Raw genomic sequence first — 16,415 nt, forward strand, 5'->3', positions numbered from 1 at the left:
TTGAGACACTTGGTAAGTTTAGGGTTTTAGAAACCTTTGTAGTACAAATTCAAAATTAAAATGCAAACAGAAATTCTAACATCCCCTCCCCTTTACAATACCTTGGACTGGTAGAAACAACGGGTGAAAACTGTGAACAGGGAAATGTGAGCTCAATGTCTGGAATGCCTTGCCAGCACTTGAAGTTATCCAAAAATCATAGGGAGAAGGAAGGTCAAGGAATTCTCTTCACTGAAAAACTTCGGGCAAGGAAATGGTAATCACCTGTTGGGAGTGTTTTTGTCAGGGTTCTTCTTCAGATGTAGTTTGGACTTGAGGGATGCTGAGGTCCTTCCAAACTCTGAACTAAAACTCCGACTAAGATGCACTGTTGAAAAACATTTTTTTTCTCTATGGTGAATTGGAAAAAAAATCATTCTAAAAAGTCAACTAATTCTTTTGGCTCTGAAAGGCACTTTCCTATTTGCTGATCTGAATACCAGATGAACTAGTCTTACAAGTATCTCCTAAGACCAAGAACATCATTTCTACTCCCAATATAAGGAATTCTCTGTGATGTTTAATAATCTTCCCTTCTCTACCTTTAATTCTTGAGCTGGATTTGGCAAGCACACCCTCATGTATCTGGCAGCCATGTGTTTCCCCATTGATAATTTCATGCTATTTGAAAAGTGTATTGTTTGATTGCCTCATTCCCAGGCTGTATGTGTGTGTGCACTGTTATCATGTGCCCAAACCCAAACAGTTGCAAGGAAATCCTTTTACTCAGTGCCAGTAAGCCCCAAACTGTGTAATAGTGATACAGAACCTGGTTAGGATGATGTGTTCAGCTCCAGTGAGCTCAGGCTGATTGAACCTTCCCAGCTGTTGCTGCCAGAGAACAGGAGGCTGGGCTTTTCTGCCAAACATAATGCAGTCAGCTGAATGCTGTCCATCCCTGGGTGGTCTGATATGCACTTAGTAAGTGTCTGCTGTATTCTAAACAGTGTGCCACAAAGACAAAGAAAGACAATGCCTGGGGGAAACCCTGAGAAAATTCATTTTCAGGGAAAAACTTGATGTGAATTAAAATGATTCATTCACTTGTCTCAGTTAAAAGAAGCAAAGAGATCAGTTAGGGAAGAAAAAGGAGATTGTCATAACTGAAGAGTATTTTTACAAAGCAATTGAAGTTATGGCTTGTCTGACAGCAGGTATGGTACCTGACTGGTCAGTTAAGTAACAGCAAATGAAAAGGGGTGATAATAGGGAAAGTGGATTCTTTTGATCCCCTGTCATCTAGGCTCCTGCTGAAAACTACATTCCTAAAGGTCTGAAAAAAAAAATAGAGGCAAGTACATCAAAAGTGTGAGGAGAGAGTTGCTGTTCATTTAACATTTCCTCAAAGAAGCATTTTGCACACACACACACACACACACACACACACCTTTAAAACTGAGCAAGGAAGGGAATTCAGGTGATGCTATAATAGCCCTTAGACAAATAAATAACCAAGGAGCTATTTTGCCACCCTGAGGAACATATTGGATAACTTGTTTAATAAGTGATTCTCTTATGTTCAAATGTGTCTGAGGTGTTCACAAGAGGGGATGGGAAAATGTCAGGCTCCTGCAAGAAACCAGTGGGCTTGTGTAGTTGGTTAAAGCCTCAGGGGAAGTGTAAGACTCAAACCATACAATTTTCAGTAGAGAGGGACCATGGAAGTGCTTCAGTGAAGCCATCATGTATAAAAGAAGAAAGCAGTGACTTGGAATCCTCCTATAATATCACTGCTTTTTTTTTCTGTTATCAAGTTATCATGCCACTATCCATTGATTATTCATCCCGGGGAAAGACAGAGACCATTGGATGAGTTAATATTGCTCACATAACTTTGGAACAAACTCACTTTGAGGTCAAACATAGATAGAGGAGAGACAGCTTGATCATTTTCTGGTTTTAGTCCTGAAAAAGAAGACACAGGAATAGAGGGTATTCTACACAAGTGGGCTAAGATCTTCAGTGAGATGAGCTGCAAATCGAAACTGAAGCTAAATATTTATTTCTTCCTATGTACTCTGGCTGTAATATAACCTGAATTATGAAAATGAGATAAATTTCTGGAAATGATATTTTCTTTAATAAGACCAGTGGATTCTAACCCACCAAAGTGACACACAGAACAATTTCCTTTTTCTTTTGATCCCCCTGTCATCTAGGCTTCTGCCTCTTTTGCCAATCTCCCTATTTCTTTCTGTGTTTATGGGGGGAAAGGAGTGTAGTTCTAACTTTAACCACTTTGAGAACTTTTGTTGTGGAAATTCCCTCATCCACTGATGACATCTTATCATTTTCTTCTTTTTAACTTTCTTGTGATCATCATTGACTCAACACTAAATTCCTGAGAACCAGAAAATTAAACCATGTGAATAGGCTGCTTTGTCAAATGAGGGGAATGCACTAGCTGATCTTGAAGGTATTTCTTACAGCTCAAAGTCCTATGACTTCTTCAGAATCAAGATTTATACCATCTCTTGAATTGATCTATGGCAGTAACCACTATATGAGCTAAAATGTATTGTAGTAAAGTTTCCTTAACAAGGAAATTATTAACATCCTCAATTATGTGCCTATTATCTACACTGCTCAGAGGCACTCAGGTACCAATCTAATCTTTCAGGAGTAAAAGGCTAAGCTCATCAAGGGTAACCTGTGCAGTATGACCGTTTTATTTTCCCTGTCAATTGGCACATTGTTAATATCATATTCTCCATGGCTGTATGTAGTATTTATGGTACAGGTAGAAAGAGGCATGGTTTGAATTAGGATCGAAAGGAATGTAAGCCAAAAATGAGACCTTATTTAAAAAATGTCTTTAGATTGTTGAAATCCATAGTGTTTCTTTGAAGTAGGAAGCCCAGAAAAGGAGCAATCATCTAAGTTGAGAAGGTCCTAATGCAAATATTGAATAAGAATTTATTTACCCCCTAAATATATACAAGTCAAGAGAAACAGGGTGTTATATTGGGCAGAGAGTTTATCTCAGAGACAGGACAATTGGGCTAAATCCCTCCTCTAATACATGGGGCTCTGTGACATTGGGCAAGTTACCCGCTAAACCCTCTCTGCCCCACTACCTTCCCTATTCCTGTAAATGGTGAATGTCATCCTCCCAGCCCCTTGGGCTTGCAAACTAGGAGTCATCCTCACCTCCTCAATATCTCTTATCCCCCATATCCAAATGATTACCAAGGTCTGCTGATTTCACCTTTGCAACATCTCCCAAATGTGCCTCCTTCTCTCCTCTGATACTGCCAACCACTCTAATATTGATCCTCATCAACTCATTCCTGGACTATTACAATAGCCCTATAATGAGTTTGTTTGCTTCAAGTGTCTCCAAAAACCAATCCATCTTCAATTCAGCCAACAAAGTGGTTTTCCTAAAACCCACATCACTCCCCTACTCATTAAACTCCAATGGCTCCCAATTGCATTCAACAAGTATGAAATTCTCTGTATGTCATTCAAAACCATTCATAATTTAGGCCCCTCCTACCTTTCCAGTGTTCTTAAACCTTGCTTTCCTCCATGTACTCTTCAATCTGAAATAAGTGACTCCATCTTTCACCTGGCATTTTATCTGGCTCTCCCCCATGCCTGGAACACCCTCCCTCATCTGCTTCAACTTCTGACCCCTCCCTGACTTTCTTCAAGTTGAAACTAAAAATTCTATCTTTTAAAAGAAAACTTTCTCAAATTCTCTTCATTCCAGTGCCTTTTTTTTAATGATTTCCTATTAACTGTACATAGCTTGCATGTATGTGTTTGTTTGCATGCTGTCTCCACCATCAGATTATAAATTCCTTGGGGACAGTGACTCTCTTTTGCCTCTTTTTGTTTCCCCAGGGCTCAACACAGTGCCTGGTACCAAGTAGGCACTTAGGAAATGTTTATTGGTTTATCAATTCAGTTCACATCTCAATCCCCCAAGCTATTTTACAAACCTTATTAGACCTCAGTTGCAGGTCTGCATTTTGCTTCCAGTCTTAAACAAGTGCTGGGGATAAAATAGTCAAACTGAAAATATCCAAGGACTGACAAAGATTACGCTCTACCTGGGGACACAGCACATATGAAAATAAGGAAATACGGGACAATTTGAGAAGAGAGAAAATGACAATTTATGGGATCAGGAGACTTTACAGAGGAAGTAGAGCTTGAGAAAACTCAAAGAAAGCTAAAGATTCTGAGAAATGGACATGAGCAGGAAATGGATGCCATAATTGAAAATCTGATAATGAAACTATGATAATTTCCGCATAAAAACACTGACGTGGTAGATAGAACTCTAAGCTTGGGGAAGTTTGATAGTTATATAATTTCCCATGGGAGGTGGGGGTCAACACTAGAGTGAATTGTTTGATTCCCTAGAAACTCCAAATTTCTCTACCATGTAAGGGAAAGACCCCAAGGTAGGACTCTACATATGTAGAATTCATAGGTATCTAGGGGAGGGAAGGTTTACCTAAAGAAGTAGATTCTATGATTTTCTGTTAATACCACATTCCCTTGTTGGAGTTTAGGGGCATGGGATTCAATTACAGTAATATAATATAGTACTAATCTAAATGTGGAAGATTTGAAGGTCCCCAGGGGAGGTGGTGGCTCACCAGAGAGGGAAAGAAAACTGTCTCAACTTTTTAATGGATTCACTGTGTAGGAATCTTTTGGAGCCTATCCCTTCACTTTCTGTTGCCTCTGGAGTCAAATACAAATTATTGTATTTTACTTTAAAATCCCCTTCACAAAACTCCCCGGCTTATCTTTCCCACTTTGTCATCTATTATTCCCCTCCTCCATTTTTTAATCCATCCAAATTATTTTTTTTTCATGTTCTTCACACAGCACTCATCTTCCATCTCTGTGCCTTCTCCTTAATCAACCCCCACTCCATGTCTGGAATGTCCTCCCACCTTACCTCTGCCTCACTGCACATCCTTCTTCTGTCAAGTTACAGCTCAAGCACCACCTTCCACATGAAGCCTTTCCCCATTCCCTTCAAAGGTTAGTCCCTGCCCCCTCAAACTACCTTATATTTAGTCTCACTGCATTTATCTTGTATATACATATCTACTTCCCTGTGGTTAGCATGGGGCTCCTTTCCAGAAGAGATTGTTCTATTTATTCTACTTGTGTTTATAGCAGCTAGCACAGTATCTTGTACACAGGAGGTATTCTAGAAATGTTTATTGATTGATATAAAAATATAGTTGTTTTGTTGCATATATAATATATGTGTTTGTGAGTATGTGTGTATGTTTGTGTATATGTGAGTATGTATGTTGTATGTACATATTTATATATATAAATATATACATATACATGCACATGATATATACATACATATATGCATACATATATATATGCACACATACACATTCATACACACAGAGAGAACGTGTGAAATGAGTAAGCTAACTTGTGTAAACCACTCAGTAGGTATGATGGGAGCACTAATGTAGGGAGGGTAGAGCAAAAAAAAAAAATTATCCACTTGCAACAAACTATGCAGCAGGGGCAACAGTGTTTCTTTCTTCCTATTAGAAAATCCATTTCACCAATCCCATCTCCCATAATCAGAAACCTGAAATGCCTTTGCATTCAGTTTTGACAAGAAAATGATGTTGAACAGATGAGGGAGGGTGAGAGTGAATAACCCCAGAGAGGAGGGGCGAGTGAGGTTAATGGAGAGCACCAATGCTGTCTTCCTTAGCTGCAGATTCTTCTCATTACAATAATCCTTCTCATTTTTCTTGAAGCAAAACAGCCTTTGTGGATTATGTTGACATTGGCAACCAAGTCAACATGGTTCTTTTCCTCATCCTTATGAAAATGTGGTTCATAATTCACATGGAATGTTTCACACATTCCTCTTGCAAACTGAATTTACAAAGAGCTCCTCACCATGGAGACACATTAACCACTGATGAGTCTTAGGACCATAGAAGCTTTGAGTTCTAAGAGACTCCTTAGGTCATCTAGCCCAATGAAAAGCACAGATCCTCCATATATTTTGACAGATCATAAAAACATGGCAGCACTAGATTCCTTATTCATACCTAAAAATATAGCCCATTTTCATTTGGAGACATGATCAGAATAGAAGAAGTTTGGGTGCAACCTTTTGACTAAGTTCATGTTTTGCAGAATGAATCTTTTTACTAACTGTGAAGTTTAGATTCAGTCAAAAAGTCTCACTTGAGGACCTAGAAGGTCACATGTGGCCTTGAGGCTGCAGGTTCCACACCCCCGCTTTAGTCTATGCTCACTTGACTTCTTTATTGAAATTAATGTAATCATTTGATATTAACAATATCCCAGACTTTGCCAGAGATATACTGCTCTCCCTCCTTCCTGAGGAATCACAGTTCTACTTTGAACTTTGTATTGACCAACAGTGGCAGGGACTGAGTGTCATCTAAATGACACTTTTAATACCAGTGTTCTAGTCTAGGTCCATGTAATCGCACCACAGTTTTGGAACATAGGCTTTAAAGTTGTTCTTCCTTCCCTGGAGGCAACTGGTGTCACAGTCGACAGAGTCCTGTACTCTGAGTCAGGAAGACTTGAAACATGCTTACTAGATGTGTAACCCTCGGCAAGTCACTTAACTTATTTCTCATCTGTAAAATTGAAATAATAAATGCATCTTCTTCTCAAGATGGCTGTGAGGCTCAAACAAGATATGCATAAGAGTAGCTACATGTGAGAATAGTAGCAGAAATCCAAAGAAGACAACGTTCAGGAAAGAAGCCAGTGACAGAAACCTATTGGCCTCAGATCTCTCTGAAAATGTACACAGCATTGTTATCCTGCCAAGAAACCACTTGAAATAGAGACCCAGACTGGAGGAGCTAAATTGAAATGTATAGCTAGCACTGAAGTTTAAAAATATCTATGGAATATGATGAAGAAAATTGTTACTTATACAGAAGAAACAAGATAGAGAAAAGAAACAGGGAAGGGTCAGCTAGCATTGCATATTTTAAAAGATACTGCAAAGGAAATTCAGGAAACAAAGGGAGAAACACAGTGATCATTTGGGAGAGAACAAAAACATCACTGCCTCATTGGAGTCTGTCAGAGACCTTAGGGACAGACCGAGGAAATACAGGAAGGCTTTAGAACTGATCAGAAGACACATGTAAGGGCGTGGCACTGGAGGGACAAGTGACTTCACATACAGCATTTTGGGCTTTCTTGATTGCCCCATTGCTAAAGAAGTCTTTGAAAAGATGGAGGAACCAAGGAAGGTAAACTATTTTGGAGCTTCCTCTCCCCAACCAGAAAGAACTAGTTGGCTTCATTGATATGATGGAAATCTTGTTTAGGGTGGAGTTAGGATAAGCACTCCATCTTGGACTGTGTGAGGAGAGGAAAAGCTGAAATATTCTGAGAAACACTCTAGATTTGGGAGAATAGATTTCAAATGGTTTCAGATAAGGGATACATAGCATGCCTTGAACTAGAACTACAGGGGAAGGCAGCCCAGAAGCACAGAATCTTACAAAATAAAATTACAAGCATGAAAAGACAAAGACAAAGTGAAATCATTCTGGTGGAAAGCAAAGGGAAAGTTGTCTAAATAGAATCACATGAATCTATTTATTAGCCAACTTCAACCTTTTAAAGCACATTGGATAGAGAAGTAGGATTGGCATCAGGAAGACCTGAGTTTCAATCCAACCTTAGGCACTGTGAGACTTTGGGTAAGTCCCTTAAACATTATCAGTCTCACTTTCTCCATCTATAAAATGGGATAATAAAGTGAATACCTTACAGTTATGTGGACCTAATGAGATATTGTTTGTAAATCAATTTACAAACTCTAAAGTACAACATAAATAATAAGTGTTATTAGTAAATTCTTTAATCAGTAGAAGGTAATACAGAGGATCAACATGTTTTTAGGGAAAGATAAGAAAATTACATGACCTTTTCATTCTAGCCCTACTTTGATTTGCATGCTAATTAAAAGACTAACAGTAGAGAACATACAAATCAAATCAGATAAAGAACAGAAAAGGCCAATTGAAGTATTTGTATACAAGCCTTCTTATCTCTGTCTAGTCTTTCTGATCAAATCCAGAAGTCTTAAAAAAAGTAATCTAACCATACACACTAAAAAGTGGATGAAAATATAATGGTGCAATTGAATGGCTACCCATTCATTAATCTATCTATATATGCCTTTGAAAGCAATAATAGATGAAGACTGTCCTAGATCTAGAACTGAGAAGAAAGAAGAAATCAGGGTCCCTTATATATGTAAAGTTCTGCAACACTTTACATGAGCCTCAAAGCCTATTTCTTTAAAAACTCATATTTTTCTAATGATGCTATATAGGTACAAATATTAGAGTACCACACTTTTTACAGACTCAAAAATTTAGGTGCCCCCCCAAAATGGTGGATGTAAGTAAAAGATAGGTGTTATAGAGAGAGTGATGAATTTAGAGTCAGGAGCAACCAGGTCCAAATGCAGTCTCAGATACCAACTGTGTGACCCTGGGTGATTCACTTAACTTCTCTGAGTCTGTTTCCTCATCTGTAAAATGGGCAAAATAATAGTATCTCCTCACAGGGTAGCTAGAAATATAAATTTGGAAACAAAAATACAATGCAAATGCTACTTATTATTATGAGTAGTAGTAGTAGTAGTAGTAGTAGAAGTAAGTGAGCTGTAGCTCCCTCTCAACAATAACATGCACAATAAATTGCATAAAAAACAATGCTATGTATGAATGAAAAAAAAAAACAATGGAATCAAATCATGTAACCAGTATGAGGATGACAAATGTATAGCTAGGTGTTTATGCCAGTTATTACTGCTGTTCAGTCATGTCTTACTCTTCATGATCCTCTTTGGGGTTTTTTTGATAAAGATTCTGGAATGCTTTGTCATTTCTTCCCCAGTTCCTTTTACAGGTGAGGAAATTGAGGCAAATGGGATTAAGTGACTAGCCCAGGGCCACACAGCTAGTAAGTTTCTGGTGCTAGATTTGAATTTGGGTCTTCCTGATCTCAATCTTGGCCCTCTATCCACTGCACCACTTAGTTTCCTTACACTCCTTCACAAATTTTATTAATATAGTCACAGGAAATGAGATGCCACCAGTTGCTGCTTCATTGGGAAGGTAAGAGAATATGGGTAGGTAAAAGCACAGTTTCTTGAGATTTTTTTGGATAATGTTGAATGGTTTTGGTGAACTTTTCTTACCTTTTTTTATTCTTTGTTATAAGGCCTAGATCCCTGGCAGAGAGAGGAGAGGCACATTAGAAAATGAAGACAAAGATGAAGAAGAAGAAAGAGAGATGTATATATGTATACACAAATGTGTGTCTATCTGTCTATCTAGGTTAAAAATGAAACAAACCTCATTATTAGAAAGCCTTGAGTGTATTGTTTGGGCAGTCTATGGAGGATCTCGAGAAAGTCATGGACAAGAGCCCCAAGGATGAGGAACTGTGGTGGGTCTATGATTTATATAGAGGAGAGAACACCCCCACTACTGAGATCCTGGATTCACTGAAGCACAGAAGCAATTTATATTAGAAGAAAAAAAAGCATAATGCTTCTAAATCTGTTGAGCTTGGAAAGAGAATGCTGAAAAATTGCAGATAGGCTTTGGACTTTGCAATGAACTGCCCTCCTGCACTATCAACACTGACTGATACAATGGGTTGAGACTCAGAGACTACTGACTGATGTTGTTTACAGCTGCCTAATGATTTTTATTGTGTTTCCTGTCAAAGAAAACATGTTGCGTGATTTGGATGGTGCCACTGAAGGATTTCCTTATAAAATTTATTATTTGAAAATGCCATTTATTCCATTGCTGTGCAGATCACTTAAGTCTCAATTTTGACAATGGGTTTTCTTTTCCCTGAAACAAATCTTTTGAAACCAGCAGCCCACAAGTTGCTGCCCAGAATTTTCTACCTGAACACACTGTCCCAATTAAGGTGACAAACAGGCTACCCCCATGTAAGGAAAGATGGACAATGGCTGTGGAGCCAAACCCTGAGCCTGCAAACTGGCTAATGTTTTAATGGGAATGATAAGACTAAGGAAGAACAACAAAAGTCTCAATTACTTCCAGTAAAACCTGTAAGGAAACCACTACCTCACGGTGCTCCAAAGCTTCCTTTGCAATCTTTTCAAATATGTATTTAGAGGAGAAAAAAGGGGAAGCTTTTTAAAGAAATCAGCAAATAGGCTATGGTAGCAGTAGTGCAGGATAAAGCTGCAGGATTTGGGGGGAAAGGACAATTGAAGGCTAGCAAAACATTGGGAGCCTTAGTTTCCTCATCTGAAAAATGCATTGTTTTACTTTAATACCTACCTTTGTGAAAGCCAGATGTGATGAAGTACATAGCACAGCTTATTAAGTGAGATCCACGTCAGTTACGGAGAGGTTAGGTGGGGCGCTCAATGGTTTCTTAAGCTCTCTGTGCCAGAAGCAATTCTCTAAGACTGGAAATTTTAGAGGAGATGCTAATTTGCACTAGTAGAGGGAGCTTCCACAATGAGAGTTGGCACAACTATGAAGCCACACATCTAGACTCTCCTTCCCCTCCACCTGACTCCCCTACCTCCACCCTGTCTATTTTGTGGGATGGGCAATGGAGGAATGACCAAGGACAGTTCAGCCCTTATAAGCATATACTGTCTCATACTCAAGTATGATTAGTTGGATGTAAACCAACTGTATGGATATATGGATGGATGGACAATGGCCATACATTCTATGACTTCCTAATTAGTTGTGTGCTTTCTTGATTGGCTGATGAGATAAAGCTGGATGTGCACACAAAAGCCAAACCTCCAAGTCCTTGTACTGCCTAATGGCATATGAGTTAGGAAGCAGTTACTAGTAGAAGGCTCCAATTAGAGTGATAGATAAAAGCATCAGCTGCCCATCTCTCCACCGGGGCTATGTCACCATGAACACGATGTTGCCCCATGGTTCCTTTACCTCTTTGCACTTGTTCTGTCCTGCTCTTAAGAAAAGGAGAGGACCATGGGAAATTCAAAACACCAGAGAAATGAGGTCCAGAGGAGACCATGGAAGAATTTAGAGGCACCCAAGCATGATGAGGACCAAAACCCCCAGTCTAGCAATACAGAAACACAAGACTCTGGTTTCTGAAAAGTAATCTACATCCAGAAACAAAGTTGGTGTGTGTGGGGGGTGGGGGAGGGAAATGCTTGCTGGCAACTATTCTTAGTGTGAACACATTCTCTGAGGAACTGAGGCAGCAGAGGGGAGAGGGTGTCTCCAACTGGAGGGAGATATATTTATATTTATTGTTCTTGCTATATCTTCTTAGTAAGTATCTCTCCTGTTAATGTTTACTAATTGAGGCTAATTAGCCAAAATGATTACTAGAATGATGATTGTTATAGAGAAGATACTAACTATAATAGGCAATTAATTAATTAATATCTAATTGATATTAAAGAGTACCTGCTAGAATGGAGTCTCCAGCCGATAGACTAGGAAGATGCTTTACCCATTCAGGGTTACCCCTGGAACCTAGAACCTTGAAGGAGGAGAGAGGGACTTGTTTTGGGCAGTGACAGTGAGAGTTAGGAAAAAGTCAATCCATAGCTAGAATGACTGGGGACCTGACTTCCCAATGAGAGTGGGAGGTGCAATAAGGACCTGTATCTAATGCTGTTCTAAAGGCAGCTAGGTGGCTTAGAAGATAGAGTACTGAGCCAGGAGTCAGGAGGACCCAAGTTCAAATCCAGCCTGATCTACTTAGTAGCTGTATGACCCTGGGTATGCCACTTAACCTCCATTTTCCTTAATGTACTGGAGAAGAAATGGCAAATCACACCAATACCCTTGCCAAGAAAACTCCATGGACAGCATCCATGTGCTATATAGTCCACGGGGTCATAAGTGTTGAACATATTGAACCACAACAATCTAATACTGTTCTAGGACCTGATTTGCCAGTGAAAGTGGGGGTTGGGATAAGGACCCTTACAGCCTCTAAATGCTATACTGGAAAAGCATTTACAAAACTTTAATGTACTATAAAACTGTGAGTTATTCCACAGGATGGCTCTCTAAGTCAGAAGTCCATAAGCAAGATAAGGCGCACAAGAGAAAAGAGTTGTCCTGACTTTTCAGGGTATAGATTATGACTCCCTGACACTGTATGTGGCTTTATGTATTGCAAAACTGGGCCCCTGTTACCATCTCATCCTGGAATTTTGTTCAAGTCCTGGGTACTCCTTGTCCTGGAACACACAACCAACAAACTCCTGTTAGTGAGTTCCTCCCAGTATCTCCATCTTGCAGAGGGGCTCGATTGGCCTTCCTTCCCCTCAGCCATCTGTTCTTTACTTCCTCTCTTCCGTTCATGCCTCCCCCTCCTCAGCCCCTGCTTTTCAGCTCCCTTTTGTGCATCTTCTCTAATGAAAAGACAAGGTCCCTTAGGACAGCACTGTCATTCCTTTTCTTGTATTTGTATTCCCAGGGCTTTGCACTATACCTGGTGCATAGTAAGAGCTGAATACTGTTTGTTTCCTTCCTCCCTTAAATATAAACCATCTTATATTCAATGAAAAAAAGGTTATTATGTTAAATAAGTACTGAAGAGAAACTGCATGGTATATAGACAGGAGGTTAGCTTGGAGTCAAAGACTGGGTTCAGTTACTGTTTCTGACATGTACTGTCCATGTGACTAGCCCCAGAGTAGGGAACCTGCAACTTCGAGATCACATATGACCCTTGAGGTCTTTGGATACAGTCTTTTGACTGAGTCCAAGTTTTACAGAACAAATCCTTTTATAAAGGGGATTTGTTCTATAAGTTTTGATTCAGTCTAAGGGTTATACTTGAGGGCCCAGGAGGCCATATGTGGCCTGGAGACTGTAGGTTCCCCATCCCTGAATTAAACTTTAGTCCCTTAACTTCTCTCTTTAAAACTGCTAGTGTCAGGGGCTGGTAGGTGTTACAGTGAATAGAGCACAGGCCCTGGAGTCAGGAGGATCTCAGTTCAAATTCAAACACTTACTACCCGTGTGAACTTGGGCAAGTCACCAAACCCTAATTGCCCTGCCTTCCTCCCTCCAAAAAGCAAAAATAAAAACTACTAGTGTGTAAAATCTGCTTTACTGGAGAGACTTCCACACAAGGAAATTTCAGGTCTAGGACCACTCCCTCTGCTTAAAACAAATTCAGAGATCAAATAATCACCTCTTTGGTGATACCTCAAATTTTCAAATACTATTTAAACTGGAGGTTTATTTAAGCCGATTCAGATGTAAACTCCCTGGGAGAGGGACATGGTTTAGAATCACATTTATCTGAAAGCTTCCAACACTGGAGCTCTTTTCAAGTTTCAATGATCTGCTTCAGTATGTCATCAATAATGGTATTGGATTATGGAATCCTCACTGGAAGATGATTATGCTTCACTTCTCTTAATATGTCTAAGACATTATCAAGAGGGTGTTTAAAGGACGGCTAGGTGGCACAGTGAATAGAGCACCAGCCCTGGAGTCAGGAGGACCTAAGTTCAAATACGCCTTCAGACACTTAATTCTCTCTAGCCCTGTGACCTTGGGCAAGTCACTTAACCCCAATTGCCCTGCCTTCCCCCTCCAAAAAGAACAAAAAAAGAGGGTGTTTAAAATATCAAGTGAAGGTTTTCAGTTTAGTGAAGTGACTTAAGTGAAGATTGAAGATCTGGGCCTAAGAGTCTGGGGTCAGGCTTTAGGCTCCAAAGGTCAAGGTTGTGCTTCTTCCAGTCCACCTGAGTTAAAATGAGTGGGACTGGGAGTATTGTAGTTCATTTGTTTCTCAGTAATGTTGGATTCCTTGGGGCCCCATTTGTCAGACTCCTAAGTTTTTTCTCTGGATGTGGATAGCATTGTCCATCATGAGTCTTTTGGAATTGTCTTAGGCCATTGTATTGCTGAGAAGAGTCAAGTCTATCAGAGTTGATCATTGCACAATGCTGCTGTTGCTACATACAATATTCTCCTGGTTCTGCTCATTTCATTCAGCATCAGTTCATGTAAGTCCTTCCAGGTTTTTTGAAATCTGCCTTTTCATCATTTCTTATAGAACAATAGTATTCCATTACATTCACATACCACAAATTGTTCAGCCACTTCATTTGGGGTTTTCTTGGCAAAGATACTAGAGTGGTTTCCCATTTCCTTCTCCAACTCATTTTACAGATGAGCAAAATAAGGCCAACAGAATTAAGTGAATTGCCCAGGGTCACACAGCTAGTAAGTGTCTAAGGTCAGATTTGAACTCAGGAAGAAGACTCTTCCTGCCTTTATGCACTATGGTGCCCCCTAGATGCCCTTGCCTTCTAGTTCAATCCTTACCTTGAAAAGACCCCCATTTCATAGGTTTGACAGATGTCAGTACTGTCTCTACTTGAAAATCTCTAATGGTGAGGGGATGGTTCATGCAAAATGAATGAATGAATGATAAAGGATTTTTTTTTCATGAATTCTTACTTTTTATTTTTTCTGGGAAGCAAGGAGGGGCAGTGGACAGAATGTCAGCTCTGATGTCAGGAAGACTCATCTTCCTGAGTTCAAACCTAACCACAGACATTTACTAACTGTGTGATCCTGGTCAAGTCACCTAACTCTGTTTGTCTCAGTTTTTTTGCAGGAGGTTAACAATCTTGCTTTAATCAAACATATGTCATTTACCTAGTTCAGGGGAAAAAGGTTAGCACCCCGAACTTCAGAGAATACAAAAAACTTACAAGCAGACAACAAATGCAGAGAAATATCAGCAGACAGGCTTCCAACTGTCTGACCATTACATCCATACCTAGTCAGTTACTGGAGAGGGAAGCACTAACATCTGGCTTTTCAAAACTTGGGGGCTCAGTGGCTGCTCAGAGTCTCATCTGGTCAAATCACAAAATTCTTCTCAAAGTGAGCCCCCTGCCTCAGTTTTCTCATCTGTAAAATGAGCTGGAGAAGAAAATGGCAAATCACTCCAGTATCTTTGCTAAGAAAATCCCAAATGCAGTCACGAAGAATCAGACACAATTGAAAATACTGAACAACATTTTTTTCCTGAATATGGAAACCCCAAAGAGAGTCTCCACCTTTAGATTCTAATAATAATTATGGTAATAAAATAATGGGGATGGGAAATAAAACATATATAAGTGAGGGGGGCAAAAAGGGGCCATTTGGTCTGGGAAGTCTCAGGGATGGTGAGTGGAGTTATAGGGCAATAGGTCGTTTCTATCTGTGTGTGGAGTTGGAGAGAGAATGAGTTTGGCAGAATGCATAAGTGCAAAGGCATGGCATCAAGGTGGTCAGGTCTAGAGACAACCAGATATGGTGAGATCTTAGAAATCAGGAGAGTGTGTACTCCATACAGAAGTAGGAGTATTTGGATTCCTGGGGGAACTCCAAGGTGTTAAATGACTTGCCCATAGCATAGAGCTAGTATGTGTGAAAAGTAGGGGTTAATAAAAACAACTGAGAACAACTGGGGAGAGAAGCCATGACATGAAGTTTGTATTTCTTTCAAAATTCCTACCAGTTCCAGCTTCCCTTGAGTTTTCAAATAAGAGAAATACAAAAATAGCTTGATATTTACTTCTTTAGGATGTTAATGGTGTGGGATTCTTTTAGTGTTAACCTTTCCCCCTGCCCACAGCTCTCTGCCCACCATTGTCTTAGAAGTCAATCATCTCTTACTGTGACTGAAATATTTTATGACCACTTAGTAAAGAGACTCCTTGACCTTTACATGGTTATTCATTAGACAATAGCCATCATAATCACTGAGACAATTATGTGAAGTCTTTCCAGCTCAATTTCATCTGGGAAAACTTGAGCTTGGCTTGTGTAGCCTACAAGAGGCATGCATTATTGACACCATGAAATGAAGTCAGGAAGTTAAGAAGCATTCAAACACTTGCTATATGTCAGGCCCTGAGGATACAAAGAAACACAGGAAACCAGAGCCTGTCCTCCAGAATCTCATGGTCAGATGGGGGAGTCAGCCAGCAAATGCTTATGTACCAACAGACATGGATGTGATGACCTGGAGATGCCCCAGAGGGAACGTATTAGCATTAGCAAGAGGGATGGGAAAAAGCTTCTTGCAGAAGATTGGATTTTAGCTGATGCTTGAAGGAATTTAGGAACATCAGGAAGCAAAGAAGAGGGAGCAGGGATTTCAGGCTTGGGGGCAGCCCATGACAATTGGGGACAATGTATGAAAGACCAGAGTGGACACGCCCAGCATAAACAAGGCAATCATGGAGAGTAAAGCTACATTACCCAGTAGAGAGTAACCAGTACTTCCTCCTGGATATCTTGGCACCTCATCAGTGTGAGGTTCGTGAGTTTCCCTGG

This window comes from Petaurus breviceps, unplaced genomic scaffold (assembly GCF_028583685.1).
Source record: "Petaurus breviceps papuanus isolate PSGF00001 unplaced genomic scaffold, PetGlider_PUasm1.0 173, whole genome shotgun sequence".
Taxonomy (NCBI): domain Eukaryota; kingdom Metazoa; phylum Chordata; class Mammalia; order Diprotodontia; family Petauridae; genus Petaurus; species Petaurus breviceps.